The 22,346-nt window shown below is 42.7% G+C and overlaps 1 protein-coding gene across 2 annotated transcripts in view; it reads right to left on the reverse strand.

Moving 5' to 3' along the window:
- Dgkd (diacylglycerol kinase delta) overlaps nt 1-22,346 on the reverse strand; it is a 100,714-nt gene that overhangs the window by 30,884 nt on the left and 47,484 nt on the right. The gene's annotated exons all lie outside the window — the stretch shown is intronic.

The following is a 22,346-nucleotide window of genomic DNA, read 5'->3' on the forward strand; positions in this document are numbered from 1 at the left end:
GGTCTACAAGAGCTAGTTCCAGGACAGGCTCCAAAGCTACAGAGAAACCCTGTCTCAAAAAAAAAAAAAAAAAAAATCAATTTCACTCCCAACTCAAAAGGCCAATGGCATTTCATTAGCTCTTCACCAGCTGCAAACCTAAGTGAACACTCAGAACTCACTGCTCAGACTATAGAAGAAGTAAGTTCTAGAAAACTGAAAAAGAGAAACAAACACAGGAACACAGAGCTGTTGTTCCAGAGAGCTTTAACTTAATGAGAAGTACTTAAAAGACATAGGAAGTCTGATCCAGTTGCACTAAACTAACATGAGCATGTGTCCTACATAAGACAACATACCAACAACCAGCTTCTACAAGTTAGCTGGAACAATGCACAACTGGTAGTAGCCAACAGATGGAAAGGAAGGCAGGGAGAGTTTATAAACTAGTGAGAAGCTCCCTTCAGAAAAGAACAGAAATAATAAAATGCAGGGATGCTGCATCAGTACCACCACAGAAAGGAAGAAGCAGCCTCTTATCCCTATCAGTTTGGTGAAGTTCAATAAGATGACATCTAGACTTGTCAAAGTGTGATAAAAAGGAGTCTCAAGTACTGATGGGAGGCAAACAGGTACAAACATTTTAGGGAAAAAAAGTGATAACATTTATCAAAATTTCTATAACCTCTTAATTTTTTGTATAACAAATGATACAGGAACAACAAGCTCAGCAGGTACAGGCTCTCACTATTAAGCCTATGACCTGAGTTCAAGCCTCAAGACTTGCACAACAGAATGAGGGCCCCAACTAATGCAAGTTGTTCTCTGACCGTCACACATGTACAATATGTGTACATAACACATAAACAAATACATGGAACATAAAAATGGAAATGTTTAAGTAACTCCCAAATCAAATTTATAAAACAAAAATGTTTGGGTAGAAGTCTGGTTTTTGTGTCTTTTCCTTCTATTTTTGATTCCCTTAAGTAGAAAAGAAAGAAGAAAAGCTTCATTTCATTTATAAACTACATGCAAACAAAAAAGTATTTATATTCTTTCTCTAAACAGTAGCATACTACAGACATCACTTCCCACCTTTGCTTTCTCTCATAATTGTGTAACCTAGCCTCCATGCCTGACAGCACATAGCTTTAGAGGAGCACAGCAGTCCATAATGCAGACTCACCAGCTGTTCAGCTAGTATTGTTTACCACTGGGAACTCTGTACTGTTTAAAACCCTTTGCTATTTCACGGAGTGACATAGAGAATAATCTTTTACTATTTGTACAGTGAATCTCTGGGCCAAATTCCTGGAAGTGGAATTTCCCACTTACTCTAATGCATATGTAACTTTGTTAAATGTTGCCAAATTTCCTTCTGCAAGTGCTGGGCCATTTTTTCATTCCCACCAACAGGTTTAGAAAAATGCCTATTATGGAGGTGGGTGGTCCTTGGACTTCCCACAGGGCAGGGAACCCTGACGAGGGAGGGGGACTTGATCAGGGGAGGGGGAGGGAAATGGGTGGAGGGGGAGGGAAATGGGTGGCGGTGGCGGGGAGGAGGCAGAAATCTTAAATAAATAAATAAATAAATAAATAAATAAATAAATAAATAAATAAATAAATAAATAAATAATAAATAAATAAGAAAAATGCCTATTTTCAGGGAATCTTTACAATCAAAGGATTTTAACTTTTGGGTTTCTACCCATCTTATCTATTTAAACTTTTAAGAAGACTCAATTCAGGAACATGACATTCAAGTGGCTATGATTTTGTCTGGGATTCCAGCAATGAAGGTTCATCCCAGAGATAATGAACACTAAAAGCTTTGTTTACTCTCAGGTTCCCGGGGTTCTTAGAATGAAGAATCTGAGGGCACACTGGGCAGGGACATGGTGAAAAGCCAAGAGCATGCTAAAATGAAGACAGAGACAGCAGGGGAGGAGCATGGCTTTACTGAGACTAGAGACCCTGAAGGGCTTCCCTTCCACTACCCACAGCCTCTCACTTGTTGATGTCTGCTCCATAGCTGAGTGTCCAAGGACATGAAGATGAAACTGCCACCCAGAGAAAACTCACATTAGAGAAAAACAGATCTATAACTGCCTCATATGCTCACCAGACCACAAGGACCACAGTATGAGGCCCAGAAGTGGGATTAGCAAGTGCTTCAGACATGGTCAAAGATGATGGCAGGAACTGAAACCCTACTTATTATCCTTCGTCTTCTGCAAAGTCTGAAAACTCTTTCTTAATGAGTCATTCTAGGACGGCCTCCACAGGTGAACATTTTCATCAGTATAATAAAACACAGTCAAAGAAAGAATATGTACTTGACACTGCATAGCTCAGCGATAACAGGGATCAGGACACTCACAGAAATGAACCTATGACGAGTATACGTCACCTTCTGTATCAATGCAATGTCTACCACTTCCACAACTGTGAGAGGAACAGCTGCATTATTCCAGAATCAGCATGCACTAGAAAATGGAACTTTGCTCCCTCCCCTACTCTAGCACTGCATATACTGAAAGAGGATAGTACCCACTGCAAAAATGTTATGCTTGAAGCCAATAAGTTAATGAATCAATCAGTAATGTCATTTCCATAGACTCAACAGCAGAGCCAAGGCAAAACTAGCAGACAGATGTCAAGAAACCTGAGTAAGGAACCTGAGTTTGGACTTTACTTTATTTACTCGGGGGGGGGGGGGACCTTTCTCTGTTTAACAGTCCTGGCTGTCCTGCAACTCGCTTTGTAGACCAGGCTGGGCTCAAACTCACTGAAATCCACCTGCCTCTGCCTGTTCTGGGATTAAAGGAGTGTGCCACCACCATCTGGTCTCTGGACTTTACTTTAAAGCTATGTCTGTTCTACAGTAAAGAAACCCAAAACAGACACTAATGCAAACCCCACTTAGCTTCATACTTGAATGTGGGACATTCAAGTCCCTGTTTCTCTTTTGGAAAGGGGGTGGCCAGACACTTAAGAGGGCAGTGAAGGAACCTAATCTGCCTAGGACCAATACCACATTTAGACCCCTGTGCCCAAAGTTTTATAACTTGTAGCAGGTGCTTTTCCAAGCCATGTCCCTATTTCCCCATATGAAAACAGGTACTGACAGCACCACATCATCTTAGCCCTGAAGGATATGTGTCAGCAACACCTTGCAAAGCACTGTCCTGGCACCCTGCACCTGAAACACCCCACAGTCACAATCCTCCACCTTCAGTACTGCCGGTGTGATATGACCAAGAGACTGTCGGTGAGAACACCGCATTCCTTGAAACAGCCCAGTCAATGAAATGAGAGCATCACATCAAAATCCTGCCAAATAAAATTAGGCCCCTGCTCCTCTACAGTAAGAGCTTACCACTTTCCATATTTCTGAACTGCCCACAGACAACTGAGTCTGCCAAGTGTTGTACCTGGCTCATCCCACAGTCCTTATCTCCCTGGAGAAACCTTGCAGGCCAGTCATACCACCTGCCAACAGGTACCACAGAGAGAAGTACCTTTTTTCCATGTGTGTATTTTTAGCCTCAGCAAAAAGAATACAGAAGTTGGAATTCTTTTTTTTTTTTTCCAAGACAGGGTTTCTCTGTAGCTTTGGGGTCTGTCCTGGAACTAGCTCTTGTAGACCAGGCTGGCCTCAAACTCAGAGATCCATCTGCTTCTGCATCCTGAGTGCAGGGATTAAGAGCATGCACCACCACCACCCAGCTAGAAGTTGGAATTCTTAAAAACATAACAATAACCACGTAGTCAAGAATGGTATGGCACACCTTTAAGTCCAGTACCCTAAGGCAGAGGCAGGAGGACAGCCTGGCCTACACACCAAGTTTCAAGCCAACCAGAGCTATACAGTGAGACCCTGTCTCAACAAGAACAACAACAACAAAAAAGAGTAAATGGAAGGAAGGAAGGAAGGAAGGAAGGAAGGAAGGAAGGAAGGAAGGAAGGAAGGAGTGAAAAAGAAAAAAGGAACCCTTACATATCCCCATGTTTGAGGACTGGCAAGACAGTTGAGCAGGTAAAGCATGACAACCTGAGCTTGATCCCAGGAGCTCACATCCTAGGGGGAAAAGAACTGACTCTCACCACACATGTGCTATGGCAAACACAAGATAAGTATAAATTATTAAAGAAAGAAAACCACATGCACAAGAGACAACAGGAGTCAGAGACATCCAGCGATGAGCACAAAAGGCGGTTGGGATTTTAATGATTCAGGGTTAGAAATAGATCTTAACTCTGTTTCTAAATATTTTTACAGAAATATTTGCTTGGTATTCTTCCCAAGGAAAATGCAAATTGAAATTATAGAGTTAAAAGTTTATTTTATTTGCATTTGTTTATTATTATTATTATTAATATTATTATTATTATTATTATGTGTGGAGGGGTTCATTTCACAACACACATGTAGAGGTCAGAGTAAAACCTGCAGAAGTCAGTTCCTTACCCTGAGCCATATCAACAACCCTGAGATGCTTTTTAACCTACCAGATTCATAGAGCTCATACTATAATAGCAGGCTACACTGATTCTCAATGGCAGAGTATAAGTTAACACAACCTTTATGGAGAGCATATGGTAAAATCTACCAAGCTTTAAAATATAGACTTTTAACTCAGCAGAAACATTTCTCTAAATTTACCCTGCCCTTCACCTGCATAAGAAACCACACACAGCCGGGCAGTGGTGGCGCACGCCTTTAATCCCAGCACTTGGGAGGCAGAGGCAGGCGGATCTCTGTGAGTTCGAGACCAGCCTGATCTACAAGAGCTAGTTCCAGGACAGGCTCCAAAACCACAGAGAAACCCTGTCTCGAAAAACCAAAAAAAAAAAAGAAAAAGAAAAGAAAAGAAAAGAAAAGAAACCACACACTGCATAGTTATTCAGGGCAGCACTCATAAAAATGGAAGATGAGAAATCACTCATGCTGACAGATACAAAGATGGGATACAGATACAGTTAAGGGAAGCTGAGAGGCTGGGGAATACTTCGTATCTATTTCTTACCATTTCTACACCATTTACTAGCAACCCAAAGGACCCAGTTAAGAAACGTCCTGAAGTTTACAATACACATTATGGCTCCCAAAAAGCAACTATGGAAGGGAATTTGACTGAGGCATGGTGGCACAAGTCTTTAGTTCCAGCATTCTCAAATGCCTGCAAAGGCAAGGAGTTCTAGGTCGGCCTCAACTAAATAATGAAAGCTGTCTCAAAAAAAGAAAAGAAAAGAAAGAAGGAAGGAAGGAAGGAAGGAAGGAAGGAAGGAAGGAAGGAAGGAAGGAGAAAGAAAGCTGTTTGACTAAAAGAACTTTGTTTCTATCTCTTCAGACAAGTGCATGATTTCCCACGAGAATAACTTCTAGCAGCTGCAGCCGTGCCAACAGGAACACAAGCAGAATCTTCCTCCTAGGACACAAAGGGGCAATCTGGTAGCACTCCTCTCAACAGGTCCCACCCAGGCACTGCTCCACATGGACTCAAGACATTCAAGGTAGTCAGAAGACCTGCCATGGTGCTGGGAAGAATTGGCAAAAGATTTGACTGAACCACAGGCAGTGATCTCTGGGAAAGCGTGGTGAGAAGGTATGAGCTACAAAGACCGAGGAAGTGGCTCAGAGGTAGATGCTTGTCAAGCAGGCACAAGGCCCGGTGGGCAAAACAAAGGAAATACACTAGAGACATAGATGAAGTTTCTAAAGATAAACTAACAGTAGGCTCTGGTTCACACCCACTGTGGTTGACAGGCAGTGGAGGTGTCAGATGACAACACTGGCTAACAGAGATGGACACTTGCAACCTCAGGTAACTCACAAGGTGTTTTACTTACAGTATCTACCCAATGAGCCTTCTTCACACCCTTAAGAAATACTCACTCTTGGCCGGGTGCACACCTTTAATCCCAGCACTTTAGAGGCAGAGGCAGGCAGATATCTGTGAATTTGAGGCCAGCCTGGTCTACAAGAGGTAGTTCCAGGACAGGCTCCAAAAGCCACAGAGAAATCCTGTCTCGAAAATGCAAAAAAGAAAGAAAGAAAGAAAGAAAGAAAGAAAGAAAGAAAGAAAGAAAGAAAGAAAGAAAGAAAGAAAGATAGATAGATAGATACTCACTCTCACGAGAGGAGAACCAATGCAGCCAGATGGGGCTGCTCCAAGTCCTACAGCAAATGAGGAAGCTGAGGGGCAAGCACCATGCAGGCCAGATTCAAGGTGGTCCTCTACCCACAGCTGCTTCTTGTTTAGCAGAAGGGAAGACCGTAAAGGGCCAAGTTCCAAAGCAGAAGGCAGTGAGAAGAAGAATGAATCTCAAGCTCTTTTGGATTCACACAGAACAGTGGGATAGCTCATCTCATTCCCTTCTTGCAGGGTGAATGGCCTAAGGATCAATACACACCTCATTAAGTCATCAACTGGTTGCCCCTCCCACTATGACATTTTTCAAGAGTTCAAAACAGAAGGTAGAGAAGTAAGACCTGGAGGGTAATGCACCATAAGGCTGAACCACCCATCAAAACCATTGCAGGAAACAGCCTTCCCACCATTAAGGTGAGGCCCTGCACCCAGCTCTTGACCAAAGGTCAAGACACGTGAAACAGGGCAAAGCACTGAGCATGCCAGGCAAGTATGCAGCCTGGATGCTGAGCCACTTGCTCTTCAGATTTCATGAAGGCAAATTTGGCTAGCTCTGATACAGTTTTCCTTACTCCCCTAGCAAAAAAACAAACAAACAAACAAAAAAAAAAAAACAAAAAAACCCGAAAACCCTGGGCAATGAAAACATCAGCGACTGACAGCAAAGACTGGTGGACCTTGGGAATACAGAATGAACACAGTGGGTTTTCACTGGATCCCAACATCTGGATGTCCTGGAATGAGAGCTGAAAACAGGACCTAACATCATCACTCGTGGAGGAACAAGCCCTACCACCTCCAAAGTCTTTCTCCAGCCAAGGCCAAGAGAAGAGGTAGCCTGATAAAACAAACCCACTGCAGCGGAGTGGCCAACAGGCTCCCTACTCCTGCCATACCCAGGGCACTCCAGTGCAGGCCAGCTCTCCAGCTACCAGACTGTATCCAGAGAAGGACAAGGAGGATGTAAAGCTACCTTCCTTGCACCCAGAAATAATAACCACTCTATGGCAAAGGAAGTGCCAGTAGCATATTAGTACAGACAGCCATTCAACCCATCAATCAAGGAAGGTATATACAGAGGTAAGATGAAAGAGCATTGTACACCATGAAGAAAGCTAAAAGAAAAACCTACCGGGGGGGGGGGGGGGATCGTAGATGGCTTAGTCAGTAAAACTGCTTAAGCATTTAGGATCTGAGTCCTAGCCAGAATCTTCATAAAAATCTGGGCATAGTGGAACACTTGAATCCCAGAGCAGCTGGGAAGACAGAAAGTCTTAACTTCAGGCCAAGTGAGAGACCACCCTGTCTCAAAAAAAAAAAAAAAAAAAAAACAAAAAAAAAAACCTTGGCAGTGGTGGTGGCATACACCTTTAAATCTAGCACTTGGGAGGCAAGAGCTAGTTCGTGTGCAGTCTCGTCACCAAGCTACAGACCCTATCTCGCTCAAAAAAAAAAAAAAAAAAAAAAACAAGGAATAAGAGCAATACCTCCAAAAGTTGTACATGAGGTGGAGAAACTAGAACACAATGTCAGTTAGAATATAACATAGCATGACCACTCTGAAAATAGTGGAATCTTTAAAAATTAAACTTGCAGGCTGGTGATATGGCTCAATAGGTAAAGGCTCTTACACCAATCCTGACAACCCCAAGTTCAATCTAGGGACCTACATGGTGGAGATAACTGAGTCCTCCAAGTTTTCTTCTAACCTCCATAACTACATTGTGACACATGCCAGCACTCCCCCCCAAAAAAATAAATAAGTGTAACAAAATCGTTTTTTAAAAAACTAAACATGCAATATCCATAAGACCTAGCACTTCAGCATTCATTATGGAAGAACAGACAACCCATTCTATATCCATGAGGATCATAGCAATTTTGCTCATAATCACCAAGCACAACTCCAAAGCTCTCCTTCCATAAACTATAAGCACTGTGGCACACCTATACCATGTAATATACCCAGCAATAAAAAGGAACAGTGACTGATACACACAACTTAAGTCGAGCTCCAAGAATCTATGCTGGGTAGAAAAAGCCAATCCCAAGGGTTATGTGCTGTATTATCTATTTGTACAACATTCCTCAAATAATTAAGGTATAAGAATGACTAACAGATTAGTAGCTACAGGGGTTGTAGAAGGAAGTCTTGAGCAGAAACAACGGAAGCAGGGAAGAAGCTGAGAGAAAAGGCAATTCTTTGGATTTAGATTATTTCAACGCTGGCATACCTGCAGGACACATTCTACAGCTTTACAAGAGCTCTGAGGCAAGCTAGTAAAGGGTACAAAGGCACTCATATGAAAATGTTATTTATAAGAAGCCATGATCAACAGCAATTAAGTATGACACGAGAACACTGAGAAGTGACCTTACAATAAGCCACACTTCTAGAGAGGTCTGACTCAGTGTAAGTTAAAAGTGCACCCTTATCTTGTTAAGACTCCCAGCTTGCCAAGGAAACAATCCCAGACACACCTTCAGCACATATCCTCAAGGAAAGGTGGCCCCAGTATTCTCTGCACCAGGGCTAGGCACCAAGGTGATCACTCAGTAAGCCTCTGAGCATAGTAGTACCATGAACCATGTCCTCTGGCTCAGATGCTCACCCTACTGTGGGTTGTAGCAAATGGTCAAGCATTTGGCCTGTACCAGCCTAGAGTATTACCAAGAAAGGTCTGGGAATAAGTGGAGCTGAGGAATCCATGAATGAAGGCAGTTAGCAGAGTCCTCCCTAGAGAGTATTCTGTCCAGCACCCACTTGAATGGGAATGCTGGGAGCAACATGAAACTGCAGACCAATGGCCAGGTGTCTCAGAAGTTCCATGTATAAGACCAAAGGAGCTTTGAGGTCTTCTTGCCAACTGCCCTCAGAGGCCAGTGACTGCCTCCAGCCACCCAGCAATCCAAGTCAGAAATCACCTCTAGATCCCACCTCCTCTCTCACATTAATCCCTCATTTGGGATTCTAACTCCTTTCCTCCTCAGAAATAAATCTAGACAGTATTTTTTATTTAAACAAACAGGTAAAACTTCTGTTTGTAGACAAACACTAGAATACAAAAGCAAATTTCACAGACCAAAATGTAGCTGGTAATGATGTGATAAGAAAAGGAGACGGGGTGGGGGTGGTAGAGAATCACAGGGAGAGGTACCCAGGCACTCAAGAGCAAAGACAAAATGGGTGATGAGATCAATCAGGAGAACTAAACAAGGCAAGACAGAGAGGGTGGGCCATGCAGGCCCCAAAGAATAAGAAATTCTACTTCAGGCTAAATGGAAAGTACAACAGCTCTTTCACAGAAGCTGGCATTTAACTCATGTCTCCAGCCTTACTCTGGTTATGATAGACTTTTGGGAGGCAGCTTAGCAATCCTGCACCAGGGCAGAGAGAAGAGAATTGAACCCTAATGTGCTCTAAAGGCCACAGGAGTTGCTGACAAGTCAACAGGCCCCCTTGGCAATGGGTAAGGCCAGGTGCCATGCTGAGACCAGGGCACCAAGTGGGAAGGAGGCTGAGTTGAGAGGTAGGGATGATCTGCTTCAGATTCAAAGTGTCTATATTAAAGTTGTGGTCAATGTCCTGTCACATCCATAAAGTTGTCATCTTGCCATCTTGCCATCATTGTGGTATATTATAAATGTAACTACTCGCCGGGTGGTGGTGGCGCACGCCTTTAATCCCAGCACTCGGGAGGCAGAGGTAGGCGGATCTCTGTGAGTTCGAGACCAGCCTGGTCTAAAAGAACTAGTTCCAGGACAGGCTCCAAAACCACAGAGAAACCCTGTCTCGAAAAACCAAAATAAATAAATAAATAAATAAATAAATAAATGTATGTATGTATGTAACTACTCTCCTCTGATGGTGCTGAAGTACAGTCATGTACATGCCATTTCCATCAATGGCAGAGACTGGGTATAAGTTGAGCTGTTGAAGAGCTCTTGCTACCTGTTGTTTTTACTTGTTCTGTGATATTTTGATTGCATTCTAACAATAAAGTTTGCTTTGAATCAGAGAGTGGAGCTAGCCACTAGCTGACCAAAATTAACCATAGAGGGCTTGGAGGACTGAGGACAGATAGACAGGAATTAGTAAGGTAGGGCTTAGAGTGTATCTCAGTCTTTTTTATGGATGGAGGAAGGGAAGAAATAGGAGGTCCCTGGTCTCTTCCCCACAGCTGCTTTGATCATTCGAGTTCTTATCCCAACATCTGACTCCCAAATTGTTATTAATAAAGAATAATTAAATAAACACATCATTTACTGTTCCTTTCCTGGCTAGATAAACAAATAATTACCACCATGTGACAAGTTCCTCCAGTATTCACTATAGCAACATGTTCTACAGGTTGGTAGCCCAGGAACAACAGGCCATGCCATCTACACCTGTGTAAGTACACACCATGGAATCTGTGCATGTTTGAAGCAGATCCTATTATTAGGTAGCAAATTCATCACAGTTTGGGAGAGCAATTTGACAGTGTTTGGTCTAGCTGAGGATGTGCAGACCTGGGAATTCTATCCCTAAAAACACATACCAGAGACTTCTGCCTATATGCCAGGAATACAAAGATAACAATGTCCTTGGCACCATAACTCATAGTAAAAATCTAGAGAAACCTACTGTCAGTGGATTGGAGCATTCTATATGTCCTGGAGCATTGTGGAAGCTATGAAAACCACCTATGTGGTCTTTACCTTGGGCTGCAGTTGTAAACAGAACACTCTATAAGAATTAGCATTTAACTACAGGAATTAGGAAGAGGCTGTACCTGAACTACTTAATGAAAAGTCCACATTAATAAATCTAAGAAACACAGGGTTACACAAATATGATATCACTAATTCAATTTTTAAAGCACCTAGGCAGCACTACCTAGTGCTCCATCTACATATGCATATACAGACAACAGAGCAGCAAACAAAGCATGATAAACACCAAACTCAGACCAGTGGCAGAATAGAAGTGAGAATGGGAAGGGGAAAACTATGCATCTAAGAGCTTTCTTCAGCAAATAACCATGTGTCTTTGACTGGGAAGCATAGTGACTTTTTGAAGGCCCTGAATGTTTCAGCATAAAACTAGAGAGGCAGAACAGAGATAACAATACAGTCATGATTTATAGTCAAGGCTCAGAAATACAAGAGGCTAGTTCGTAGGTTCGAGACTCAGCAGTTATGAGCATTGGCTGCTCTTCCAGAGGACCCAGGTTCAATTTCCAGCACCCACATGGCAGCTCACAACTCTCTGCAACTCTAAGTTCCAGGGAATCTGACATAGTCACAAAGACAAATGTGCACATAAGATAAAAAATAAATTAAGTAAAAATTTTCAAAACAGAGGCTAGTTAGCAATCACACCAGTGGACTGCTTTGGCTGAAAAGGGAGGGTCTCAGGCTAGGCAGTGGTAGCACACGCCTTTAATCCCAGCACTCTGTGAGTTCAAGGCCAGCCTGGTCTAAACAGCTTGTTCCAGGTCAGGCTCCAAAGCCACAGAGAAACCCTGTCTCAAAAAAAAAAAAAAAAAAGAAAAGAAAAAAAGAAGGAAGGGAGGGAGGGAGGGAGGGAGAGAAAAGAAAAGTACCACAAAAAATGAAAAGGGAGGGTCTCCTGAGGGCACAGCAGACCTCTCTTGAACCTCTTTCCTGGACCAGGAGCTCTATTTAGGGGTCTCCTGAGGCCACAGTAGACAACTATTTTCAGATGCCATCCTACTATGTACCTGCCTGAATCCTCGGAGTGGCTAAGGTCTCAGAAGCACAGCTAACGCTTTAGACCACAAAGGGGGCAACAAAACACCTTACCCCAACCACACAATCAGTGAATTCGAAGGGTGGCCACCACCACAAATTTGAGACTCTTCCCTAACTGTGGACACATGTCCCATGTGGCTGAGGGTGAAAACAGATGCCTTAGGGTGAACACCTAGCTCTAAGTAGATCAAAACAAGGCAGGGCACGTGTTGTCCATACTCTGCAGTGTCTACTCCAGGACCAGAGAAAAATCATCCCTTTTGTCACAGCTTGGACATCTGGGATGAATCAGAGAAATCTACAGCATGTCTTCTGGACAGGTAAGAACAGAAGGCTGTTTCTATCATGTAGGTGAAGTCAGAAGCTTAAAAGATGCCAGCCTTCCTCTTTTCAGAAACAGTCCTTCTCCATGAGAGCCTTACCTCTTACCCCGAGAACCTAACAGTCTCCCGTGGGCTCTGTGTCTGACCTGAGCTCTCGACTTTCCAGCTGCTTCACATGTTTCTGCATCCAAGAGAACCAGCACAAGTGGAAAGAAGTTTTACAGTGGAAAACAGCAACCTGTGGGTCACACAGGTAGACCAGGGACACAGAGTAACACATTAGAACTGTACCATGCAGTTACTGACTGGGGAGGCGATAGGCAGTGTCTGCACAGGACAGGATTGGGAAATGCTCTGCTAAATATAGCTCCTGGCTCAGGAAGGTGGCCCAGAAAAGGGATGGCGCCCAGGGCAATTCCTGTCACTTCCTGTTACTCACATCCTGCTGTTCTGCTGCAGCTCTGGCCCCTGGGTACCCATGCTTGTTCCCTAACTGGAAGCACCCCAGACAGACAATTCACAGCAGCTGGGATGTGTGCAGACCTTGGAACACAGAAACAGACACCACCACCACCCCCCCCTAACTGGATAGACAGAGCTCAGGACAGGTTCAGGCCTCCACAGAGTCCCATGGGTTACCACCATCCAGTCCATGGCCATGACAGGGAACCTTGGCAGGATGGCTGTTACATGCTTCCTCCAGTTCCCCAATAGAACTGGGAGCAAGAAACACTGAAAGGGGGAGATGGACATGGTTCCCAATCCTAATCAAGAAACTCTCTGCAGTTGACACCCACTTAACAAAGGAAAAATCAATTTTCTCCAATAGAGTCTCACTGGGTATATTAACCACACTTACGGGCAGGTCACATGCGCAGAAGTAGCTGGCCAACACATAATGAACCCAATGGTATTTTATGAACTTTCTGTCTCATATTACTTTGTTTGGTTTTTTTTTTTTTGTCTTACTTGTATAATATGGGTTTCTGCTTTTGTGTTTTTATGGGTTGTGAGTGTAGGTGTTTCTTTTGTCTTTTCTTTTTTTATTCTGATTTTTTTTTGTTTTGTTGTTGTTGTTGTTTGCCTGTTTGCTTTCTAAAGAGAAGGAAAGAAAGGACACACTGGAAGAACCAGGGAAGAAGAAACCATGATCAGAATATATTGTATGAAAAAAATTTCAATTAAAAAGAAAAAAATGAAAGAAAGGAAGGAAGATAGGAAGGAAGTAAAGAAAGAAGGAAGAGCTGGGTGCATGGAAGGGCTGCATCACAACTGGCAGGTGTCACCAAAGAAAAGCCATTTGCTCATTCTACCCTTCCAGTACAGGAAGCTCAAGCATGGAGCAAATAGCATAAGAACTGTCAAAAAGTCTTTTGTTAAACAAAAAGTAAATCAAATATAGAAAGTTCTACCTAAAAACCAAAAATGACAAACATTCGGTTATCTTTTTCATATCTGCTGCTGCTTCATTAAGTTCAATTGCGTTCAGCTGTGGGAAACTTTAGCTGACCTTCGGTGAGTGAGTAGGATGTGCCTCCAGGAGGAAGGGAAGCTCCTACAAAAGGTACCTCTGGTTTGGGAGATGAAGCCCAGTGGAACATCTCCTGCAGCAATCTTGTGACAGCTAACCAGCATGCAGAAGTCAAAACACAAACAAGTTCTATCCAGGAGGCATAAAAACTAATCTATATGTCTAAACAAGAGAGGTTATAAAGCATTCCTTGATGGGTGTACACAGCTGACTGTAAGAGGTGATGACAAGCACATTGGCAGCACAGAAAGACCCTCCTGGTGCAACAGAATCAAAAACAAAACTACAAGTATATTACTGATAGTCTTCATAAACCTAAATTCTCATGTATCTTTTCTTACAGGGCATGACATGAAAATTATTGATTTGTATCAGGACTTCTCAATCTTGACATTACTATAGCTTGAGCCAAATAATTCTTTGTAACAGGTCTGTTCCCACAAAGCTGTAATAGTTGGGTGTAGTGGTGCGTGCATACCTGTAAACCCAGCACTCCAAAGGCAGAAATCAGATCTGATTCAAGGCCAGCTTGGTCTATATATACTGACCTCCAGGCCAGCCAATGCTATATAGTGAGACTGTGTATCCAAAACAAAATGAAACAAAAACAACAGCAATAACAAAAACAAAAATCTGTAGGAGTCAAGGGGCTGTGTAACAAGCATCCTGTACTCCACCCTCCCCAAAGATGCTTCAGAACCCATGTTTGAAGTCCACATAATACTGCTCATTTCTAGATTCTCAGTTATAATACGTACATTAAAGAGGACAAAATGGAAACACTCCATGGTCTTTTGTTAGGACACAGTGTGTTCTTAAAACCTCTCTCATTGTACATAAATATACAGTGCATATCATCAGAAGTCTGGAGCAGCCACTCAGACCCTACACAACTGTAATCAAGGAAATGACAACAATCCTTTGTTTATATATTTTAAACCTATAAGAAAAACATATCTCAGTACGTTTAGGTCTTTACCTCTTTGTTTGTTTGTTTGTTTGTTTTTGTTTTTTGAGACAGGGTTTCTTCTGTATGTTGCCCTGGCTGTGCTGGAACTCACTCTGTAGACCAGGCTGCCTGTCTCTGTCTCCCTAGGGCTGGGATTAAAGTCGTGCATCACCACTGTCTGGCTAGGTCTTTACTTCTTATAAAAGCTTAATAGATAGACGTTACTATGGGCAAGTTCTAGAAACAAGGGTAAAGACAAAAGAAGCAGTTCCAAGCAGAGCTTGCAGCTATGCTGTGGGGAGGGCGTTATCAATATTGGAAACCTTGCTAGAGAATGCTGGGACATTAGAAAAGCCAGTACTCTTGCTGTGGGCTATAAACAATGGTGGGGGAGGGAGAATGAAAAGGCTTTGGCCTTAGTTCTGACAGCAACCAACCCAAATTTATCCACTTTTCTCTGCCAATATTTATTAAACTCTGTATATGCTCAAGGAAACCACCAAAAACAGTACAATTAAATGGGGAGCCCTTAGGCAACCACCATAGCCCAAAGTCTGTGTGCAGTCCTCTGACCACTGGAAGTAGACCTAACTGAGCAGGGACACTGCCCAGAGCAGAGAAGTAAGAGCAGTAGCCGACCTTTACTTATAAGTCAGTGTTTGAGCTATTTATAAGTTTAACACTTGCAAGGGTTAAGTAAACCACCCCAGCAGCATGAGATGCAAACAGAAAGCAAAAGGCTGTACAGGATCCACAGGAAATTTATGAAGGGGCATATTTATTGCATACACATCTAACAACTAAGACAGCAATCTTTATGTTATGTTTACTTTATCACAATGAAAAGGCTTGGATGACAGATTCAACGCAATGCCCAGCAAAATCCCAGCAAAATTCTTCAAAGACCTCAAAAGAACGGTACCCAACTTCATATGAAAAAGCAAAAAACCCAGGATAGCAAAAACAATCCTGTACAATAAAAGAACTTCTGGAGGCATCACAATCCCTGACTTCAAACTACTACAGAGCTACAGTACTGAAAACAGCCTGGTACTGGCATAAGAACAGACAGGAGGACCAATGGAACCAAACAGAACATCCGGATATCAATTCACACATCTTCAAACACCTGATCTTTGATAAAGAAGCAAAAAATATCAAATGGGGAAAAAAGCATATTTAACAAGTGGTGCTGGCATAACTGGATATCAACATGTAGAAGAATGAAAATAGACCCATATCTATCACCATGCAAAACTCAAGTCCAAATGGATTAAAGACCTCAACATAAAGACAACAATTTGAACTCGTGATACAAGGGCCTCCAGCACCATTCTTACAGGGGACTCAGAGGCAGTCACCCACTGGCCCTTGCTTTACCACTGCAGCAGGCATCTTGCTTCCAAAAGAGACCTTGAGAAGGGAATCCTCATTCTAAGAACAGTGGGGACAGAAAAAAAAAAAAAAAAAAAAAAAAAACAGCAGGGAGCTAAGTTTCTGCCCTCCACTGGACTGCTGAATAAATCCTTCCTATGGGAGAAAAAAAAAAAAAAAAAAAAAACCCTCTCCTTAAGTCACAAATTCTTGGGTTTTCAGCTAAATATCCAAATATAATCTTAATTGAAATTCCATCTTCATAATCACAGAAAGCAAAAAAAAAAATGGACTGTCTTTATATTCCAGTTGTCAAGAATAATTAACTCAGTGCGTCAGTAGTGATACTCTAACTTCAAACAGACAGCAATATCAGGGAACATGACACAACAATACAGAAAAGCTGGGGAAAAAATCTCTTTTTGAGTTGTTGGGTCCCCTCAGATACCCGAATATTGCATTACCATTGCTCTTGGTTACCGTCCAGAACTTGCCAGTAAGACCCTATTACTGACTTGAGTTATAAAACATGGAGAAAATCAAGTGGGTGCTAACCTGGAAGCTTCACCCCTACTGGCTAAACTTCATAGTGCTGCAAGGTGCTATGCACACTACCAAGCAAAACCAGTAATCATCAATCTCACCTAAAATGAACCCTGTAGTCTACAACAATAGTCTTAGCAAGATATGCTCACTAATACAATAGTGGCATGAATGTTATAGAAATAACCACACACTTTCTCATTGGATTTAAGACCCACTTCATCAGATAGAATTCATTCTGGCACAGTTAACAGGACCAAAACCCTGTGACTAGTCAGGTCACAGGACTTGGAGAGAACCTACTACTATCATTCTACTAAATGGACATGGTGTTATAACAACTCCTAATGAATAATTGTTCTACCCATAGATTAGTGCATCTCAAACTCCTCATCAGAAAAGCTTCTTGTAATAGCTGTGGATTAACACAGAGACACACAAGTGGCCAACATGCAGAGAATTAAGAATATAAAAGGGATCAGCCCTAAATGGGACAGTATGCCCCTACCACCAAGGCTTAGAGACCTTCTTAGAAAATGGGTCAGGGTCAGGTAGTGGTAAGACATGTCTTTATCCCAGCATTCTGGAGACGGAGGCAGAAACAGGCAGATCTCTGTGAGTTCTAGGCCAAGCTGGTCTACAGAGCAAGTTCCAAGACAACCAAAGCTACAGAGAAAGTAGCACATGACAAATAAACAGAGCTTTCCAAACACAAAAGAGCAGCTGCACATATGAACTCATAGTGGTTGTGACAATATATACAAAACCTGGACAGCCTCAAACCAGACAAAAATCCCAGCACTGGGGAGTGGGGGAAATAGTCGTGAAGTTCCACTTGTTAGGATTCAGGTGTTATGTTGGCCTGCCCTATCATCTGACAGGATGTACCCAAGCAGTACCCTGGCCTAGTCTGTACATAGGGGCAGAGGTCCCTTTAAGAGACAAGCTCTGCCCACTCCTGCTCTCCCCTTCCCACTGCTCTTATGAAGGGGCAGGCAGGACTTTTCCTGCTTCTTCTCGTTTCTTCTCTCTTCTCTCTCTCTCTCTCTTCCCTTCTCTCCCTTCCTTTTCCTCACACCCTTCCCTTCCCTCAATAAAACTCCTCACTTGAGCTCTACCAGCATGGCTTATTCTGTAACTCACCTTGGGAACCACCAAGGTCTCATTTGTGCTGTTTTATAATACCACTCCCAGAGGAAGAGCTGTTAGTTAGCATTTAATAGCTGCTGAGGGAGGAAGGAAGAGTCAGTCTTTTTTAAGGGCATGTGAGGTAGTTTGTATGTAATTGGCCCCCATAATCTCACAGGGAGTGGCACTATTGGGAGGTGTGGCTCTGTTGAAATGGGCAGAGCCTTGTTTAAGGAAGTGTGTCACTGTGGAGGCAGGCTCTGATGTTTCCTGTGCGCAGGATACTTGCCCAATGTTTCTATCAACTTCCTGTTGCCTGAAAAAGACTCTCAGCTACTACTCCAGCACCACATCTGCCTACATGCCACCATGTTCCCCACCATGATGATAATGGACTGAACCTCTGAAACTGTAAGTGAGCCATCCCAATTAAATGTTCTCATTTATAAGAGTTGCCATGGTCATGGCATCTCTTCACATCAATAAAAACCTAAGCTGGGCAGTGGTGGCACACGCCTTTAATCCCAGCACTAGGAGGCAGAGGCAGGCAGATCTCTGTGAGTCTGAGGCCAGGCTGGTCTACAAAAGCTAGTTCCAGGACAGGTTCCAAAGCTACAGAGAAACCTTGTCTTGAAAAAAAAAAAAAAAAGTCAGTGTGACTCCTGGCAAAACAGTTACACTCCAAGAGTATTTGGACACCGAATTGGATTTCTTGGGTTTAAATAAAAAAAGAAGATAAAAGTTGGGTGGGTTAGGGATGTGGAGGTGGAACAGGGAGGAACTGAAGGAGGAGTGAATATGATATAAATACATTGTATAAAATTCTCAAAAAAATTTAAAATATTTTTTAAAATGGGTTAGAAAGATGGCTCAGCCTTTAAAGGCTAAGGCTCAGAACCAACAGTAATGATAACAACAAAACTGAAAGTGCAGTCTGAGAGTGTCAATTGGGGATGGGTACACTATAACCTGATAACTGCTTGTTAAGTTCATTGGAACACAGTCTCCTCATTTACATACTGTCCATGACCACACAGCAGAGTTAAGGGGTTGTCACAGAGCCTCCATAGTCCAAAGATTAAAATATCTGGCTCTTTCTAGAAAAACCTGGCTGCTAACCCCTTCTATAATTTCCTGGCAGTAAACAACTTGGGAATATAAAGGTGAATTAAAAATTGGCAGGCATGGGGGCTGGAGAGATGGCTCAGCAGTTAAGAGCACTGATTATCCTTCCAGAGGACCTGAGTTCAATTCCCAGCAACCACATGGTGGCTCACAACCATCTGTAATGAGATCTGGCGCCCTCCGGCCTGCAGGCATACATGGAGGCAGAATGTTGTATACATAATAAATAAATAAAATCTTTAAAAAAAAATTGGCAGGCGTAAATAAGGCATCTGCACCTTCTGACTCTCTCTGTTTCCACAAAGAAGAGGTCTCCATTCTGCTATGAGATGGGTCCCTGAGTGCTCCTCGTGGAGTACATACAAAGTAAACTCAGAACTAAGCCATTACTGCTATCAGGAAGATCATATCTAACTGTGCATGTGTGCACACTTACTAAATAATTTGGAATGAAAACCCCTACAGACATTTAGAAATGCCACCTATACTTCAGCATAACTTCCACAACATATCTCACCCTATTTCAAATGTAAACTTAAAACATTCTTGGAGCTGAGGCTCCTACTTTCTTGTATTTGTCTGAGAAAGTGACCACGTTCTCCCATCCAGGTCCATCCAACTACTTGTGTGAGATGCTCCCGATTCTGCTGCTGGGAAATAGCTAGAACAGGGCAGAATTCAAAAAAAGGCTCTTTCTGGCCTAGTATCTCCCTCAGGTAGGGAGGCCAAAGTGACAATCAACCCCAGGACAGCCTAGAAAAACACATGGTCAGTCACTCACTGAGTAATAAAAAAGTCCCATCCCTCCCAGCCAATCAATACGCTCAGAGCAAAAAGTAGTCACTGTCTCTCCCCAAAAATGCTCCTAAGGAACGGCATGATGGCACACCTTTGAGCACACATACCATGGTAATCTCAAACTCTGTCAGGTAAAGCCAAGCTAGAGGACTAATGAAATAAGGCGGACATCCACACTGAGACAGTCCTCTTCACAGTCTCACAGTTGTCATGCAGGTCCTCTCAGGTCAGGACCAGTCTAAACTGAGCCAAAGGATCACAGCAAGTGCCTGTTGCTGGAAGTCCATCTGTGCTTAACTCCTTTCATACAAAGAAAATGGATACTTAGGATAGAGCGAGGACCAAACAACAGTTGGCCCTTGTCCAAGTCACACTGCTTTGTGGATTTCTCCTAGAGGCACTGAGTGCCTGCCAATAAATCCTGTGATAGGTGTAATGGCACACAAACTTGAGGCTCCAACACAGGTATCCTTTAGATCCATATCAGAAAGGGAACAGACCCTGAGAAGCACAGCTGTCCTACCAAATTGCCAGCCCTGACAAGGAAACCCTAACTCTAGGCCCAAGATCTTGACTACAAATGTATGAATACCTCAGGTCCTCTTAAGATGCAAAGAGGCACATGAGTAGTCTGCTCATAGATGCCAGGAGCCTGCATCTGTAAGATGAGTAGGCAGTACAGTTCCTGTGTGGTATCGTAAGAGAAAAAAGTCCTACCAATTGAGCTACCCTGTCCTCTCTAAGTCTTTAATGTAATCACATACTTGGTCCAAAGGCTGTCATTTGTCAAATATCCAGAAAGGGCCCATTTAGACCACATCCCAAGGCAGGGAAGTCAACACAGACAAGAACAAGTACCAAGGGATGACTCTTCCTCTTCTACAGCCACCTCTTCCTCATGTCACTCAGATATCACAGAGTCAGTTCATCTTTTTCTTCTAACCAAACTTACAATTGCTTCCTTATTCCTCTTGGTGTGTCAAAAAGATTGCTTAAAAAGAAAAGATGAAGGCATTCTAACTACAGGATTTAAGATTTTTTAAAAGACATGAAAACAGTTCAAAACCTCTTTTCCCATGGACAAACCCTGACTCGGAGGCCTTATGTACCAGGATGTGAGCGGCCACAATAAGAGGGACTGGATTGCAGGTGGTCGAAGCAGGCATAGTGATTGAGGAGCGATTTCCCCTGGTCATGCACAGCTACAACACTATCCCACATAAGGGAAAACACCACATGTTCCCAGAAGTCCCAAGGGATAGAACTAAAAAACAATAAAGCAGTTAACCCAACTTTGTTCAGGCATGATCTAGAAAGGGAAAGCTCACACTTCTCCCTCCAACAGATACAGCTGGAGGAAGAGGAAGAGGATACAGCTGCAATAAAGTTAAGTCTGAATAAATGATGCTCATTTCTAAAACTTGAATTCGTTGTCAGAAATATCAAAAGGTAAGGTTAGAAATCTGAGTGATGCTGGGCAGTGGTGGCGCACGCCTTTAACCCCCAGTACTCGGGAGGCAGAAGCAGGCAGATCTCTGTGAGTTCAATGTCATCCTGGTCTAAAAGAGCTGGTTCCAGAACAGGCTCCAAAGCTACAAAGAAACCCTGTCTTGAAAAACCAAAAAAGGAAAAGAGAGAGAGAGAGAGAGAGGAGAGAGAGAGAGAGAGAGAAATATCTGAGTGGCAGAACACTACCCTAGCCGGGCGGTGGTAATGCACACCTTTAATCCCAGCACTCAGGAGGCAGAGGCAGGCGGATCTCTGTGAGTTCGAGGCCAGCCTGGTCTACAAGAGCTAGTTCCAGGACTGGAACCAAAAAGCTACGGAGAAACCCTGTCTCGAAAATTAAAAAAAAAAAACAAAAAAAACAAAAAAACACTACCCTAACACAGACAAGATCCTGGGTTCAATCAATATGGTAAGAAAAGAAAAAGGAGAATATTAAGATGTATTATCAAAAACTTTGCCCAAAGTTAAAGTTTCACTAGTAAATTCCAGTAAATATGTAAGAAGGAAATGACATAAACTTACATAAAGTTTATCAGAAAACAACAGATAACCACTGAATCTACATTTTTAAAGATGTTATGAAGCCAACTAAATCAGCACCAACACTTGACAGAAATAAAAAGGACAATTAAAGAGAGAAAGACAATGGAAGAAAGTAAGTGGGGGAGGGGATACAAGTCAATGTACTTCATGTATAGAGGCAAACTCTTAACAAAATAGGAATGCCATATCCAAAGACTAGAACACTATTAAAACATCAAGGTTCCTGCAGGCTATTAATCCTAGCCCTCAGGAGGAAGAGACAGGCAGATCTCTGTTTGTTCAAGGCCAATTTGATCTACACAGCAAGCTTCAGGCAAGGCAAGACTATATAGTGACACCCTGTCTTTAAAAAATAAAATAAAATCAATCTTCTGGAGCTGGTTTAGAGCATTTGCTGCTCTTCCAGAGGACCCATGTTCAATTCTCAGCACAGACATGGTGGCTTATAACCACTTACAACTCCAGCTCTAGGGGATCCAAAGGCCTCTTCTAGCCTCCACAGATACCATGTGGTACAATGATATATATTCACAGAAACATATATTAAATAAATAAAGCAGGAGACTGGGATATAGGCAGATATACAGTTCAGAGAAGCCGAGTAAGAATCTAAAGAGCTAGGTGTGGTT

Source organism: Microtus ochrogaster, linkage group LG4, assembly GCF_000317375.1.
Source record: "Microtus ochrogaster isolate Prairie Vole_2 linkage group LG4, MicOch1.0, whole genome shotgun sequence".
NCBI lineage: Eukaryota > Metazoa > Chordata > Mammalia > Rodentia > Cricetidae > Microtus > Microtus ochrogaster.